The following is a 17,052-nucleotide window of genomic DNA, read 5'->3' as shown; positions in this document are numbered from 1 at the left end:
GAAGTTCAGGTATATGCGCAAAAACACAGGTGCCGCAGTAAGGCATTATCAAAATGATCCCAATGACATGAGAAAGACCGCCTACAATTAATCACTAGTAATCGTTCTAGCTGCACTCAATGAAGAACCTTCCATGCATCAAGAAATGCAATAAAATGCTGCTTGTTCTTTTCTGTTTGATTCATGAAAAAAAACCACCGGACATTACTACGGAAAAGGTGCAACTGGTTCAAAACTTCAATTTTCGCGTAATTACACGGGACATGTAATGCAATCTAGCCGGGCGTAATTAAGCCAAAAAACATCTGCCATGGCCTCCGAGGGCGTGGACGCGTGCCCGTCATCTCGGAGGTCATTGTTGTTGCTGCTATGGCTCCCCCTCATTTTGGTCTCCTGCTACTTGCGCAGTAAAGCTGGGCAACATTGTGCGCGGCAAAATTGACGTGAGCTCGTCCAGTCGGTCCACTTCTTCATTGATATGTGAGGTTTAACGTCCCAAAACCACCATATGATTATGAGAGACGCCGTAGCGGAGGGCTCCAGTAATTTCCACCACCCGGGACGTGCACCCAAATCTGAGCACACGGGCCTACAACATTTCCGCCTCCATCGGAAATGCAGCCGCCGCAGCCGGGATTTGTTCCCGCAACCTGCGGGTCAGCAGCGGAGTACCTTAGCCACTAGAGCACCGCGGCGGGTCTTGGTCTGCTTCTTGAGGCGAGTAATTTGCAGTGTGCTAACCCAAGGCGAACCAATAAAACGTGATTTCATTTCAAAATTGGCCCTTCCTTGGCACAAAGGTAACACTACAAGGTTTCTGGAGCGCTATTTAAGCAATCAACGTCGAATTAGTAGTTGTCTTCAGTGTACCTTTAAAGAAGATGTCGTGGATGCCCCAAGTGCAGCTCAAATCAGAGCGATTTTGGCCTTGGATCCCAAGGAGGCACTTTATAATGTCTCCCATGACCACCTTTTAAACCTAGCCTCCTCCAGATGTGGCAAACGCACCTACGATTACGTTTTTTCCTCACGGCAACCATTGACCTTGGGGAACTTCGGTCAGGTCCTATAAGGCTTTTCGGCCGAGGCACTCCGCAACGTTCAACTTAGCCACCTACCCAGTTGAACATAACCATGGCGAAGCTGCCACCAGTGCTAGACGAAATTCCGAACGTGCAGCGTACATTCTACGCCGATGACATCACTATCTGGGTGAGCAAAGGGTTAGACGGCGTCTTTCTAGACGCACTACAGGACGCTGTCAACGTAGTTCAAGTGTATGCCTCAGCCAGAGGATTCACTTTCGTAGCTGAAAAGTCGGAACTCTTGCTGGTGTTTAAACGCTGATAAAGGACAAAAATACCACTGTATGTTACCGTTCATCTGAATGGAAACCTTATACCAAGGGTAGACTCTATATAATAACACTTCATATCGAACACAACGGCAAGGCCATACATGTACCCTTTAACTACTGCGCAAACAGATCGCCCAAGTGACTAATATGATTAAGCGCATTACTAACCATCGACATAGACTTCTCGAAAAAGATACCCTCCTATTGGAGGAAGCCCTCACCATAAGCAGGTTGACCTACCACATCCCGTAACACAACCTTACTCAAACCGAGACAAACGGGATGGACATCCTTCTCCGCATGGCAATAAAGGCTACTCTAGGGCTGCCTTATTACGCATCAGCGCAGCTGCTTCTACGACTTGGCGTTCACAACACCATACATGAATCATTTGAAGGACATCGTAACAGCCAAATTGAACGCCTCCGGTGGACAAGGCAGGGTTGTCCCATTCTATCTCGGATGAGACACAGTGTGCCAATGAAACCACAACAAAAACTGAAAGATATTTCATTGCACATTAGGAGGAAAATTCAAGTAGCCCCCATACCCTGCAATACACAGCCTGATTAACATAAAGGCTGAAGGCGGGCAACAGCTCAAGCTATAATGTGAGTCGTAGGTGACGGTACATCTAACACACCAGTCCTTACACAGATTTGGCCAGATATCCACAGAAATGGCCATGTGTCTCGTTAAGGGGACACTAACGATTCTGTAACGGTATCGGCCACGCCTAAAACTGTAGACAGTGGCACGACAGATGAGTTTGCTATCACCCTTGCTATCATACATACTTCACAAATACCACTACCACACGAACTAATCACAGTGGTTACTTACTCAAAAACTGCCTGTCAGAATATTGCGAAAAGAATGGTCACACCCTACACACATGGTATCCTGACCTTTGTACCACTTTGTTATACAGGGTGCGCATCGTCTGCACACCTGGACACGCCTCCCTCCATGGCAATGAACGCGCTAATGTGGTAGCTCGAGAGCATACAAACCGGGTGCCATTGGACGACCTGCCCAACCCGGACCACGCAGCAAATCAAGCATTAAACTACACTGACACACTACAGTATTACCGACATACCCGTATGTACTTCTGGTCATCACACAAATCACTCAACCGAGAGGAAAGATTGCCTGGCGGCAGCTTCCAACCATTCATTCTCCTGCCTTTACAAGATTCATCTCTTCCACCCAACACAATATCCCTCACACTGCCCCTATTGTGGAGCAAAATCCCACGGTTTACCACTGCACCTGGGAATGTCCACAACCACTGGGCTACCACCCTATTCCTTCGCCCTCACATTTTTCCTGCGAGACTGCGCTGGCCAGCTGAGAGCCACAAGACTAGCGTCGGCTGATCCAGTGGGCACGTGGTGTGGCGCAAGCCAATAGGGCCCAGAACTAAGGGCTCAACCCAGGGAGGACGATCGTTTCGGCCTGCATGAATAAAAGTTTCTCTTTCTCTCTCTCTCTCTCTCTCTCAGCAGTGAATATACCGCAGCCAATTTAAGGTTTCATAGCGTCCGCACAAATACTACGTATTCAAGCTACTGCTTGAATAGCAATTGCGTGTGACTTGCGGCCTTTTTTACTTGATGGAATGATCGTAATGTAGCACCACAATTAAACACCTAGAAACGTTAGAAACGTTTCTTAGTTGTTGTTTTTTCCTTCTTATTTTTGATACGTTGTGGTTCACAGTATGTAAGCATAGATCTGGAAATGAACAGTTTCCGCGCGCTTGGTGTGTGAAGGAAAAGTACTGACAGAATGCGGCGTTACGTAAGTCACGGGCTCTAAGCACTACCACCCGATGATATTTTATTTGGAGGTTACTACAAATGATACGACGAGTTCTATCTGTAGCACAAGAAAGTAGTGGTACGTACTTCAAAACGGGATGTTTCAAAGTCGTACGGATGCTGCCTGCAAACCACCTTGCATTGATGTCTACAAAAACATTTGTTGCCATGTTAAGGGATTCCAAATGGGGCCGCACCACATTACGCGATGTCTCAGCGTTAAGACGTATTTACACCCCGCACTCACGTAACATCAGCCACGACAGAAATATTCTATTCATTTCTTATTTTTACAACATAATAAGTTGTGCGCATACGAGTCTGCGGTAACGTGTATAGTTATATACACCCACAACGGTGGTCTAGTGCTTGTGGTGTTCGAATCCTGAGCCGAAGGTGGCCGGATCAAATCCCGAACGCGGCCACCGCCATTTTCGATGCACGCTAAAATGTTAGAGGTTCGTGTACTTAGAATTAGGTGAACGTTACAGAGTATCAGATGGTACGAACTCCCGGAGCTCTCCACTACATCGCCCCTTAAAATCGTATTGTGGTTTTGAAACGTTAAACCCAATTACTTGAGTATATGTAATAACTGTCGCGGCTTTACGTCCAAAACCCACGATGTAATTATGAGGGACTGCGTATACTAGGCGCTTCGTAAGTTCGAACCATTTGATGTTCTTTACCGTGCACCTAAATCTATGTACAGAGACCTTTAGCATTTAGCCTCTTTCAAAATGCTGCCGGGATTCGATACCACAACGGACGTGTCAGCAGTGGATCACAATAACTCCTAGACCCCCACGGCGGGTCACGTGTATATGTATGAACGTTATTGAACCCCTGGAACACCTCACACAATGTAATGCGCACGGACCTCTATTCACTCGGTTTTCATTTCTGTAGTGTGCGCAGAGTCACATGCCTGAGAGAATTGTTTTGCGGGCCACTGAAATCCCGCTCTACTAATCATCGTGCGCTTACATTGAAAGAGCGTTTAAAAGTTAAGCGTATGTAAAGCGAACACTTTTTATAAAATCTATCTATAACAGTAATCACAGTGATCAATGATGAAAGTGACTAATACAGTAACTTGCTCAAACACTCGGTAAGGCCAACGACAAAAGACAAATAATTAACTCCACAGAATGACTCAGTCTATTTTTTTTTACTTCAGAACACATTGGTTGCGAAACAAGCTCCATGAAGCCATTAAAGGAAATCTGACAGTTTTGAATGATGTTCACGGATGGCGAAAATAACTCGCATTTGGTCGTTTTTATTTGTGCACGCTTCTGCAGTTGAAACAACCCTTATAAGCATTCGGTTCCTTTTTCTTCTAATAGGTTTTCTCGAAAGTATTTAAGAGTTAATGAGACCAATAGCTGTTGCAAGACGAGCCGATAACGTATATGTTTGAGTACGGCAGGTAACATTGCAAATAATACTTCGCTGTGAGCCCAAACAACAAAACTTTCGGGCATTTCTTTGTGGTAGAAAATGGTTCATACGAAGAAACCATGCTATCAGTTGTATCAAGGTTACTGGAGTACATTCTGTTTTTTCATTATACCTAAAAGAAAAAGAGCGAGTTAAATTGATTTTGCAACAGCAGGTTCATCATAAATACTCTCAAAATTGAGTGAAACAGAGTATGACGATCTCTTTTAGAGAACTGTTCGTTACCCTGGTATTCAAGTGACGGCACTGAACGCGTGCTATTTTTTTTACCAGAAGCGTACAATGCGCAGATAGAAAGAACGAACAAAAGATGAAGACTAGCCAATTCACATACATGACGACTGCTAGAAAATCCGAATCATGAAATCAGTGAACAAAATATGACGGTGCTACAAGAGGTGCTCGGAGTGTAAAACCATCCTACACTGTATCTACTGGCGATATTGTGCGCGGATACATTTGTGGTGGAGATATGACCAGCGCTGGAGTGAAACAAGCGAGTCGTATGTGAAGTGTAGACGTGAGCTGGCTCCGCGGGGCCTGCTTGGAGAAGGCTGCCAACGCCAGGCAGCCTTGCCCAGGCAGACCACCGACAAAGGACCTCGCCCGGCGTCGTTGCCTTCGAGAACAGCTGCTGACGCATCACAGCGGGAGCTTGTGTGCTGGGTCTGCCTGCTAAGCCTGACACGATTCGGCTGCCGATCAGAGAGAACCATTGAGAGGAGACGCATCTCTCTTTGACGCTGGGCGATTGCCGCAACAGGCATGTTTGTGCGCTCCGCCATCACCGCCAAGACGGCGTCGCCACCGACCAAGTTCACCACCAGGGATAAAAAAGAACCGAAAAAGGAACAAAGATGAACTCACGTTGTTGCTTTTGACGAGCCGTCAGTCACTCCCAGCTGGACAAGTGCCGCTTAGCGACGACCTCGGTCGAGCAGGCCGCAGGTGCCACGCCGCGGCTGAGTTGCTGCGCGCCTCGCACGGTGGCTCGTCGCGAGACCAGTGACCGGTCCGTCGCCGACGACGTCGAGGACTTCGCGGCGAGCCGGAAGTTTCACTGAGGCCTCAGTGGGCCAGAGAGAGCCGGGTTCGCGCGAAAAAGGTGCTGCTGAATTCGGAAGTGACGTCGTGGAGGGGCTCCGAGATCGCATGCGCGGACCGGAGCTCCTGCCTCCGCGCCGATCGATGGCGCGCGGCTCAGCTCGTCACTCCCTTCGTGACCTGGCACTTGGTGCTTGTCAACTGTGTGCTGCGGCCGGCATTGCGAAATCAATGCTGCTCCGCCGTCACAGTCGCGAGCGGCGCGCGTCCCTTAAAACCATGCAGCACCGGTCGCTAACTTTGTGCAGCGTCCGTCCCTGAGACAGCCACCAGCTGCGCCGCGCCACCAAGGGGCCGCTGATATGCAAACACGTTTTCGGTTAGTGGCGCCATTGTGGTAGGCCCTGGGCAGTTCCAGTTAGTCGATTCAATTGTCCCGAGTTAACATGTCCATCCAATTATTGAGGGAGGCGAGGCGTAAAATAAATGCGTTTAAATACACAATCTTATGTGCACTATCACCTGTTGAGCCAAATGCGGCTCGTCAGTGGTATTCGAGTAAATAGGAGACATGTACATAAAAAAAAATAAGGCAGGCGTCAATGAAATTCGGGCCTTGATGAAATAGCTCAGAATAATCCAGTTGCGGCAAATAAACCTGAATGCGATTGACTATCTTTGTTTCTCAAAATTAATTATCCGGCGAATTTTGAAATTCGGCACGTATGAAGTTCAATTAATTTTTCTTATGTGCAAATTCAAGCGGCCCCAAGCAAACAAAGAAAAACACTGCCAGGTAAGCGATCTTGAAACGCCTAAACATTCAATCGTTTGGATGTGGATTGGAACTTATGCTGGGAATGAGAGCATACCCTTCCCTTAAAAGGTGCGCGACCTCGTCTCCAGTAGAAGTTTCTTTGGCCTACCTACTGATATAAACTACATACTGGCAAATGGGCTGCAAGTAGTAGACTTTTCATTGATACATCATCATCATCATCATTATCAAAATCATTATCATCATCATCAGCCTGAATACAGCAGGGCAATGGCCTCTCCCATGTTTCGCCAATTAGTCCTCTCCAGTGATTTTTGCTGCCACGTGATACCTGCAAGCTTTTTTATTTCATCTGTCCACGTAAATTTCTATCTCCCTCTCACGCGTTTGCCTTCTCTTGGAATCCAGTCAGATATACTGATAAGTCAGAATTTGTGAGCTCTATACCTCTCGACCTAAAGTAACAGTTAGGAATATTACCACATTCTTATTCCCGTCATTCAAGAAAACTGGTCGACTCGCCCCACGTAAATGCAACTGTTAAGTGGATAAGCACTTCCACACGCTTCGCCCTGACGAAGGTGAGGGGGTATTTCAATTTCGAACTGTCGAGATTCTTGTGTTTTTGTCTTCTTCACTGTCATTCAGTTGATCTATTGAAGCACGTGAATATGCCGATAAGATTTACTTTGAGCCTGTCATTCAGTGTTAGAAAAAGAAAAGAGAAAATTATTGAGGATAATCAGTTACGCAAGCAATCCAATACACCAGAAAGCAGGCTCTTTCTCGCGAACAGTGATGTCTTTATTTCACTTACTTTACAGCGTTGTTGCGCTAGTTCATTTGACGACTCAACGTAACATGCCACTTCCTGGTGGAATCTCAAAGCACCGACGACCAACAAGCACCCATACCCCTCCAAGAAATATTCGGCAGTAATACTCATGCGTCACATGGAGTATGGCGGGCAACCTATATACTACATACAGTAGCTGAGGTTCGCAACTAATACTCTGCAAATATTGATGAGCCCTTCAAGTTTTATTTGATTTGATTGGTATGTGAGGTTTAGCGTCCCAAATCAACCGTACGATTATGGAAGACACCATAGTGGAGGGTTCTTAAAAATTTCGACCAGCTGGAATTCTTTATTGTGCACCGAAATATGAACACACGCGCCTTCAGCATTTTGCCTGCTTCGAAAATGCAGCGCAGTTTTTCAAGTTTAACATGGTAAAACACTAAGGCGAAAAGCTCACACTCATCAAACGGGTAATACGTTCTTTTGTAAAGAAGGTGATGACATTGATTATGATGATAGTGACAGCAACGATTGGCTTTCGCCTTCCATTCAGCTTAGATCACAAGCCTCACACATGTGGCCCATGTACCTTTCTATGTGGCGGCCTTCATCCATATTTTGCATCGAACACTGTTGATATCACAAAAACTCCAGGCCTGCGCTTAACGGGCAGCACAGTCATAGCGAAAGCTGGAAGAGCGGCTTTTCTAAAGCACCTTCGAAGCATTTAAGGATCTAGGCTTGTCCGATGTCCATTGTACGTTGTCCTCGACGGGATGATGATGATGATAAAGAAGAAGCGCATTAGCCCATGCACAGCCCTTGCAAGGTACCAACTATACGCCATGACGATCACAATGACGCTGGTGACGTTCAAGACACACATTAGCACATGCAAGGTACCCGTTGATGATGACGACCATGAACATTCTCTCTCTGCCAAGAATGAAAACGAACGTAAGGCGCGGGAAGTTGAGGCAAAACTACAAAAACGCCAAGTGAACTCGGAGTTCAGGGTTCTCGGATACTTCAACACTGGCATCAAGGAGAACGTCTGGCTTGTACAGTATATGTCCCCTCGATACGCTGTACGATGCATTTCGTATGAATGTGTAACGAGAGGCATCCTAAAGCTTCCCAGCATAAGCGGCGCGAGAGGGGCGGCTCCAGGGCTGAAAAGCGATAATGGTGATGAACGGTGAAGATGAAGGCGCTACATCTGGAAACGACCTACAACAACCAGGGGTACGTGCATAAACCTTGTCTTTGCCAACTTCAAACGAGATCTGACAGTAGGAGAACCACTATAGCTCTCCAGTTCACAGACTGCCAAATAGTAATAATTAAGGCAACACAAAATCCACGATTCAGCATATAATTACGATCAATAAGCATTTTATTTAACTACAAAACTGTGTCACTCATTTACATGCGCGACTGGGCACTGTCACAGGTTATTTACTGTAACACCGAACGATCCCACTGCTTTGCCCACACATCATGGTTTTCTTCGTGACGATGCCGCCATCTTTTTTAACCCTTCTGAGGCAACTACTACAAGTACTCTTGCATGGCACGCATTACGCAATAAACCATCATAAGTTTTGTGAAGTAGGATACCAATTATGGCTTATGGCACCGGTGGCGTTTTCTGTGCACTCGTGCCGTGCCATACAGTCGTCAGGGCAACATACGTGCGGTGACACATTTTCGACTGGGCCGGCCACGATGCGAGTGCAGGCCACGACGTGCAACGCGGAGGTCGACGGTGGATCGTGGTGCAATCCCATCAGCCCGCACGCGCTGGCAGACAACGCAGTGACGTTCCACCAATGCGGGCAAATTTACAGCTGGCTCTGCCGCAGAACATGGCTGGACGGCACGAAAAACGTGCGTGAGCTTACACCATCCGACCGTACTCGCAAAAGGCTACTTTTTGCTGCCAGGATTCTACTGGACACCGAAGGTGATGCGAAAATTACCGTAACCCTCGTCGAGTTGGTACAAAATCGATGCAGCACAACCGCCTGGAGAACAGGGGCCAGATTCACGAAGCTCACGTACGAAAATTTTTCGCGCAAGAGAAATTTTGTCGCGTAAGTCGATTCACGAAGCGAAAAAAAAAAGTCGTAAGAGGCCATCGTATTCACATCGGCCGCTGCAGTAAAGCGCGCTGCTACTGCTGAGGGACATGTCAGCGATGGTGATGCAGCCTGTGTTTCCTACGTCACCAAAAATGCTCCTAAGGAAATTCACGAAGCAAAACTGTGCGTAAAAACAGCGTGGCTAAGAAAAATTCTTGAGAGTGGTTCGGACCACTCTTTAGAGCAATGTGGCTACTCAGAACCTGCCACCGCAGTGGTATACTTTGGTGCCCTGGCTGGTTTTGAGTTTATTCACGCCCACGTATGGCTGCCTGATGACTGCTGGTGTGTTTTTATTTATTTCGGCGCTTTATTTCGTGTGTTCTTTCCCTGGTACGCAGTGGATGATATTGACAACCACCGCCGTCCAATGAGCTCAGAGTCGCAGTAATTGAAGAATTGTACTGCGTGTCAGTAGCTAAAATTTATGCATGTTAAGATTTGTGGTTTTATGAAAGCCAATGTGCTACGTGAATAGTCGGTGAACTGGAACGCAGCATGGCATATGATCAACCTAATTTGTTATGTTGTTGTGTTGCGCCCCACCACATCCAATTAAAAGTACAAATCAAGATCCTTGCCTCATTAGGGGGAATTACCACCGAAGAGGTTAATAGAAGCACATTCCTTGCACGTTATTAGAAATAGAAATGAGCGGAGCGTTTCAATTAGCGGTACATAAAGCCTATTCTGTGGTTGTGTTCTAGTGCACTTCGTTTGACTTTAATTGTCCGATGGGCACGATCTCTGATATACAGCTGTCGATACACTTTGAGATGATCTAGAAAAGCTGCGTATTTTGTAAACCTAAGCGTATTAGGAGTGTGCGTGATAACGCACGGAACAACAAACAACTCAAGCGTTTCCGCCTTCACTGTTCCGAAACCAATATGGGCCATGACAATATGGCAAGCAGTCGGGATAAAATGACCCTAGTAATTTTAAATGGCACCGGAAATGTCCACACCTTGACGACTCTAGAGCAAACCTTGACTAAATTTGTCCCTGTGACAATTATCAGCCGTTTAACTTGGTGCGCGAATATTCTTGAAAGGTAGAGCGAGCCACCGACATGTATTTTGTGTGAAGCAGCCACCAGTTGACCTGAGAATAATTGCGTTGCGAAGGCGAAAGCCCTGTCGCATGCTCTGATCGAAGCAGACGACAAATGCGAGCATGCGGTGGCTTGGCCGACAGGTGCAGCTTGTGATTGTTTGTGAAGAAATATTCTCAACATCAGCTCATTTTATGATGTTGACAAAACACTTCTATCATCAAGAACCACTGACGTGTTCGTCATATCTTCCCCCTGGCACATAGGAGCAAATTTTGTCTCGTCGTGAAAAACGTGCAAGTGTTTTTTTTTTTTTTTTTAGGAGCTCACTTACGTCCTCACGTGCTGCGCAGTACTCGAAAACAACATGGCGTCGTAAACAGTTTTGGTGTGTTGCTGCCGATTTCAACAAACGCTTCTCGCATGAGTTACTTCAGCGTTCGACCGGATGCGTTGTGATTACGGCTGCTCTTTCGGTGCGTGTAAGCAGTGTGGAAAGTGCAGCAGTGCCATGCATGGTGTACGGTGAAGCGCAGCAAAGCCTGTGTGTCGGTATGTTCATCAAGCGGGAATCGGCACCGGTGTATCGACGACAACTAGCACTCCAGAAGCCTGCAATGTGTGTTTGTGTGCCGGTAATAGTTCGTTCGCTTCACTTTCCAGTCTCTCAGTTGCATGCTGTGCGACATTTCGGATTGACAGCGTTTCGGCACGTTACTTGAGTGACCACAGCTACGTACAGAAACGTATGAACTACGCGCTGTGTTCGGTTCTTGCTTCGCCACTGGTTAGCCCATACGCTTCTATTTTCTTGTGAGGAGTCTAGTGTTCGGGAGTGAAACGATGTTCGTTGTGAAAAATGGTGCTGTGTTGACGTTTCTAAGACTTGTTACGAGGCTGTGCTCGTGTGACCGAAAATTGAAAGACAGCGTTGATTGCTGTTTTGCCCTGCGAAGTTGTGGCGATGGGGCTCAGCGTTTTTGTTTGTTAACTCGTCACTTCTCGTTTTTGTGATTACCATCATCCGAGTACTTTGATGTGACAAACTGAAGCTGCGAGATGCTACATTCTGCTGTGGATCGTGTTACTTTGGCAGCACGCCTAGAATGCTATTCGGTAAGAACTTGAGAGTTCTATGTGCCAGCGAGAGCCCGTGAACGTCAGCCTCCCCTCCGGTCCTCAGAAAGAGCAACGATTTCACCAGTGCCTTTCTTTGGATGAAGTTGTAGGCCAGTACCGGCTAACTACAGGTTTCCGAGTTCGTTTGGCCATCGTTTTGCTCGGCACTAGAGCCTTGACAACAGTCGGTCATGAGCAGTTCTTACCCTATATCAATGGACGTGCACGCCTGGCCAGCCTTTCATTGCTCTCATCGGCAGCTTCCAGTCTGCAGATGTTCTTTGCCTGTTGGCCCTAGAGCACACTTGGTTCCTGATGACACTGCGGCTACTAAATGCTGCCATCAGTGAGCCGACCTTGCAGAACTAAATTTGTTGCTATTCACGCAGTACGATAACGTGTGCAAGTTTTTGAGCCCAGCAGATATAATGTTTCCTTATGTTAATTTCGAGCATGAAAAATTTACTACTACTGTTAAGTACATACATATATTATGGAGAGGCGGGCAAAGACATCAGTAGTTTTTGTCATTTGATATAACTGAGCTCTTGTTTGATTATTAGGTTGGACCTGTCTATTCAGCACGCTTGATAGTTAGAAAATTATTGTGAATTTATTTTTCAGGGAGCCAGATTGCACTTGAGGAATTCATGTTAGTTTGAAAAATTATTTCTATAGACGATTACCGCTGTGGTAGCACTGTACTTCACTAGGACATAAAAATTAGTACGTAAATTTTACATGGGGCTTCAGTTCGTTTCAAAGTGATTATAGCAGATTTGATCTCTTTGCAGAGTTTAGTTTGTTAAGGTCATGTGATGCATCGATTGCACGCACAGGCACATCAAGCCTCATCATGACTTGGAGCACCTGTACAAAAATAGGAATGGCATGTGCTCCCTCAATGTGCAAGTCTGTGTCACTGCTGGGACTGCTATCATTCAGTTGACCAGAAAATGGCCGGGAAGCATGCATGGGAGCCTCATCTGGAAGGACTGTAATCTGCTTGGGAGCTTCAAGGGCACAAAACTGCCTAATGACTGGTTGCAAGGTTGTTTTTTTATTACATACGATTATGTAAACACCCCTTACTGTGCACAAATTGAAAACCCAAGCATGGTTGCTCGCAGTGGATACTTATTATATTCTCACTCATAATGGTTATAGAACAATAATAAAACTAAACTGCGAGGTAATTGAGAATGTTGAAAGTTGAAAGCCAGCAGCTTCTGAATGAAACTCTAATTATCTGAGGCTCAAAAGCTCGTGCTTTTGAACGAGCACAAATACTTTGATTCCTTATTGAGCTCTCGTGCTTGTGACAATCTGTGGATCAAGTGCTCTGAAAAGAAATAGCAAGTGCGTAAAAATCGCCTGGCTGTTCACAACTTGCAAGGAAAAATACCTACTGAACAAGCCTCAGACAACATATAACCTGTAACTGCATCTTTTACTTGATGTAGCTTTTTCTTTCTCAGTGCTGTGGTATGTTGTGTTTCAGCCAAACGTGGTCAATATGATTGCATAGTGATATATTTTTTTTCTACAAATTGTATCTGACCTAAGTATGCATTGTTGATTTCTAAAGGTGATCCTCAGTGTGCCTCAAAGCCATGTCTCCTCAATTCCCTGGCTGTGGCTAGCCTACTTCAGCAGCAGTGTGATGCAGCCAGCACACATGCAAGCCAAGTCATGGAGCGCTCTTTTGGTGTCCTGTACAGGACACAACATATCCATCCGGCAAAACACTGATATCAATAATAATGGTGAGTGTTGGTGGCACCTGTAGGAGGCCATTGTGTTTGTTGCATATGATTATTTCCCCGGATGAAGTGCATTTTCAAAAGGTTTTCTCTGTCTGGAATAATAGATGTGAGCAACAAGCACACTCATAATCCACAAGTGCTTTGTGTCTTCTAGACTGCACATTTGCTCATATATGCTGTATGGTGAGCTGGAAATGTTAGATAGCCTTAAAGGATGAACATTAGGTGTTGTCTTTTAACATAGTCTAACTTGTGTTCCCTAGTGAACTTAAATGTGGTCTGCTTCTCACACCTAGTGTAATGTCGAAATAGAAGAAACTTGATCGGCTTAATATGCCTGGCAGATGTTTCATGCCTTCATCTATACTATTGTAGTTTTGCTCTTGTATAATATTAAAATATATTTCCAGTCTTTACTGTTTGTGTGTGTGTTGAGATTCCGTTTCTTTTTATTATTTCGTCATAGTTGTCATCAGCTTCTGAAGATATGACATCTGCAAGTATGAACGCATATTTACCAGATGTGCACTTTTGCGGGTAGCATGGTTGTAACGATGATCTGTATTTTTCCAAGTTCCAGCAGTAACAAGGGATCCTGTGCTTGACGGTCATGTAGAGTGCATCAAGAACAGAGCACAGAAGACCAATAAGCAGAAAGCGACTGCCAAAGACTGTTCTCCTGCTCAAAGTACACGACAGCAGAAAGAGCACGTTGTGATGTCAGGAGCAGTTTCAATTGTATACGTAGTAACATTCTGTGCAGCTGCTGTTTAACTTCTTAGCATTGCAATATTCAGCAGTTCCTTTTCTTGCATTCCAAACTATTTAAAACTTGCATGGGAGATACCAAATTATGACACTAATTTAAAGGCTGCTGTAGAGTTAGTGGGCAAATAATTTTGAGCTGAAGATTTTAACATGCATGTTAATCAAAGTGCCTGCGTGTATCTGCATTTCACAGCCATAAATCTCAGCATCCGTGGCCGGCAAGGGTAACTGTGTTTGCATTCTTTGTAGTACAAGAAGTAAAGCCATGGATGTGGTAGTCTTGTACTTAGTCGATATATTCTTTCAGTATACATTCATTTGTATATCATGTGTATATAAGCTCTGGAAAGTGCTTCTATGTGGATTGTTTTATTTGAAAGGAAAAGGATCATCACTACTCCTAGTATATCTAACAGTAGGTTTTACAACTTGCGTAATGTTATCCCATTGCCTGTCGGTACTTCAACAGTCTACTTCTCTGTTTCTACTGTGTACGTGTAACTTCTTTAGTGTAGTCTTTGCTCGGATAGGTTTATTCATAATGTATTGAGTACATTGCAAATGACTTATCATCTATGCAGCTTTCCTCATATTAGAATAAAAGTAATAAATTTAATAATACGTAGCTATAGCATGCATCTATTTATCTTTTTCTATGTGCCTGTATCATTCTTTTGTGCTACAAGGGTACTGGTATACTCTATTGTTGAATCTGGCATCTTAAAATATTTTGTTAGTGGAAGTAATAATGTGTTTATAACCACTATTACTATTCTCAGGTGAGCTGTGAAAACTCTATGAAAAAGTATTCACATTTTTAACCGTCTGAAGGTATATGTATTTGTGTTCTCTTATTGTGGTCCCTGTTTCATGCAAATGACACACAATTACAATGTAGTGTCATATTGTAGTGCAATGTGCTGAGCAACATCCCAGTTGAAGCCAGCAGCGAGACATACATGGAGTGCACTTGAGCACCACCTCACATACTTCGTGTACAGTCTATGCCCACCAGTGAAAGGAATTTTTTTCAAGCAGACTAACAGACAGCTGTATGGGAACTGTGCTGATCTGCAAACTTTGAAGCCTTTTCGAAGGGTGTTTTCGGGAAACAAAATGGGATCTATAGTTGTCATTATAAACCCTGTTTGCATCAAGGAGCTTAGTAGCTTAGAATTTTATTATTCATATATTGGTCTCAAACTTATTTGCGCTGTGCCGACTTTTCAGCCCAAGTATCCTAACATGCTTTGTTACTCTATTGTGAATGAGCCAAGCTATGTATATAAACAAATAAATATTGCAGACATGTACCAAATGGAACGCACATAACTTCTCTCACCATGACACTGTCCAGGGCTTTCTTCTTGTGTTTCTTATAAAAGCTGCTTGTCACTTGGCAGCAGCAGAAACTACGCATCCAGCTTTTTCAAGATGGTTCGAGAAACACTGAGTTCAGACAAAACAGTGCTGGGAGATTTCTCTCGTAAGTTCCTTTCTGTATATTCAAAATGAGTGTGTTAGAATACTTGTTTTAGAGCCATTCATACTAATATTTACACCTCAATGCATGTATGTATGTAATGTATGTATGTATGTATGTATGTATGTATGTATGTATGTATGTATGTATGTATGTATGTATGTATGTATGTATGTATGTATGTATGTATGTATTCAATCGATATGTAGCATCTCATACATAATCCCAGAGAGGGCACCTCATAAAAATGCCAATAAAATAAAAAGACAGTGCAGCGTGCGCTGAGCCCAGAAGGCTACGTCCCAGCAGAGGTGCTGCGTACATAGCTAGTCCTGAGAAGGCTATAGGCGGTCTCTCCTGCCTCTCCCCCCCCCCCCCTCTTTGCTATGCTATCGCATACAATATAAATGATTATATATACTCTCTTTTGTATAACAAGTATGTGCCACAGAAATTGCACAAATCCCACAACTCGTTACACTTACAATATTCTCCGAAAATTTAGGTAAACATGCAGGCAGTAAACATTTACTACAGTGAAATCTCCATTGAGTGAACGTCAACAGACCCAAAGAAATTGTTCCCTTAACAGGAAATTCACAATATTGAATATTCACCTAAACACGGAACAGCACTAGGCACAGCAGATATCATGTCAAAAGTGTGAAATGCAATTTATTTCGGAATCTTTGAATTCTGTAATTTTTCTCCGAATTGGCACCCTTGAAGCTGGCTACTCTTTCATGATGGTAGCCAATCGCACGCAAGACACCACCACATCACGACGCCAGCCAATTACACAACATAGTAACAAATGGGTAGTTGCACTCGTTGATGCAGCTAAGTTCCAGCCGTAAATTACACTCACATAAGGCCAGCCAGGAGAACGCGAGATTGGACTAGTTCATCCACCTCTCCATATAAAAAAAGGGCAAGGATTACGTTGGCCTATACTTGCTGTGGCAAAAACACGCCAATCTTGTGTGCTTTTAGCCACTTTAAACAAGACACAACCACTCATCGAGAAGGTGACGCCAGCTTGACATCGCCCCGCTGTTCATCGAAGCTCACACCACTCTTTTGCCTTTGTGGAACGCTCCTGCTCGCAGGGAGCCCGTCTGCAGAAAAGGTCAAAGTCTTTCAAGTCTCATGGGAACGCACCACCAGCCGACACTCGGCAAAGACGCATCGCCAGTGACAGTCTGTGGAAATTTCTGTCCGCGTTTGAGCGCGTGTGTCGTCGCATAGCTGAGTGAATTGTCTGACATGGACGCAAGGATGCGCCGACCTTGTCAAGATCGGTGCACGCAAACGCGGACGAGTCGGCATTACATCCTGCCTATGTTCAACAAAACAGGAGGAACAGATGATAAAAGAACGGCAGGATACTTAAACCCTATATAATAACTGGTGTGCTACCCTACATTGAGGGAAATGATGAGGAAGT

General features: G+C 44.9%; 1 protein-coding gene and 1 long non-coding RNA gene across 2 annotated transcripts in view; one reads left to right on the top strand and one right to left on the bottom strand.

The window, feature by feature from the left end:
• LOC119187551 (putative G-protein coupled receptor CG31760) overlaps positions 1 to 5,645 on the bottom strand; it is a 186,650-nt gene extending 181,005 nt beyond the window's left edge. The window contains exon 1 of the mRNA XM_037435692.2: positions 5,515 to 5,645. The gene's annotated coding sequence lies outside the window, so the exon portion shown is untranslated. The remainder of the gene's footprint in view (positions 1 to 5,514) is intronic.
• Positions 5,646 to 10,971: 5,326 nt separating this feature from the next.
• Positions 10,972 to 15,440, top strand: LOC119187538 (uncharacterized). Its single transcript, XR_005111869.2, has 4 exons — positions 10,972 to 11,104; positions 12,428 to 12,639; positions 13,177 to 13,354; positions 13,929 to 15,440. It is a non-coding gene; the product is annotated as an uncharacterized LOC119187538 (long non-coding RNA).
• The last annotated feature ends 1,612 nt before the right edge of the window (positions 15,441 to 17,052 follow it).

The sequence above is a fragment of the Rhipicephalus microplus genome, chromosome X (genome assembly GCF_043290135.1).
Source record: "Rhipicephalus microplus isolate Deutch F79 chromosome X, USDA_Rmic, whole genome shotgun sequence".
In the NCBI taxonomy this organism is placed as follows: domain Eukaryota; kingdom Metazoa; phylum Arthropoda; class Arachnida; order Ixodida; family Ixodidae; genus Rhipicephalus; species Rhipicephalus microplus.
Note: the sequence above shows the minus strand (reverse complement) of the source record. Positions and strands in the feature narration are given on the sequence as shown.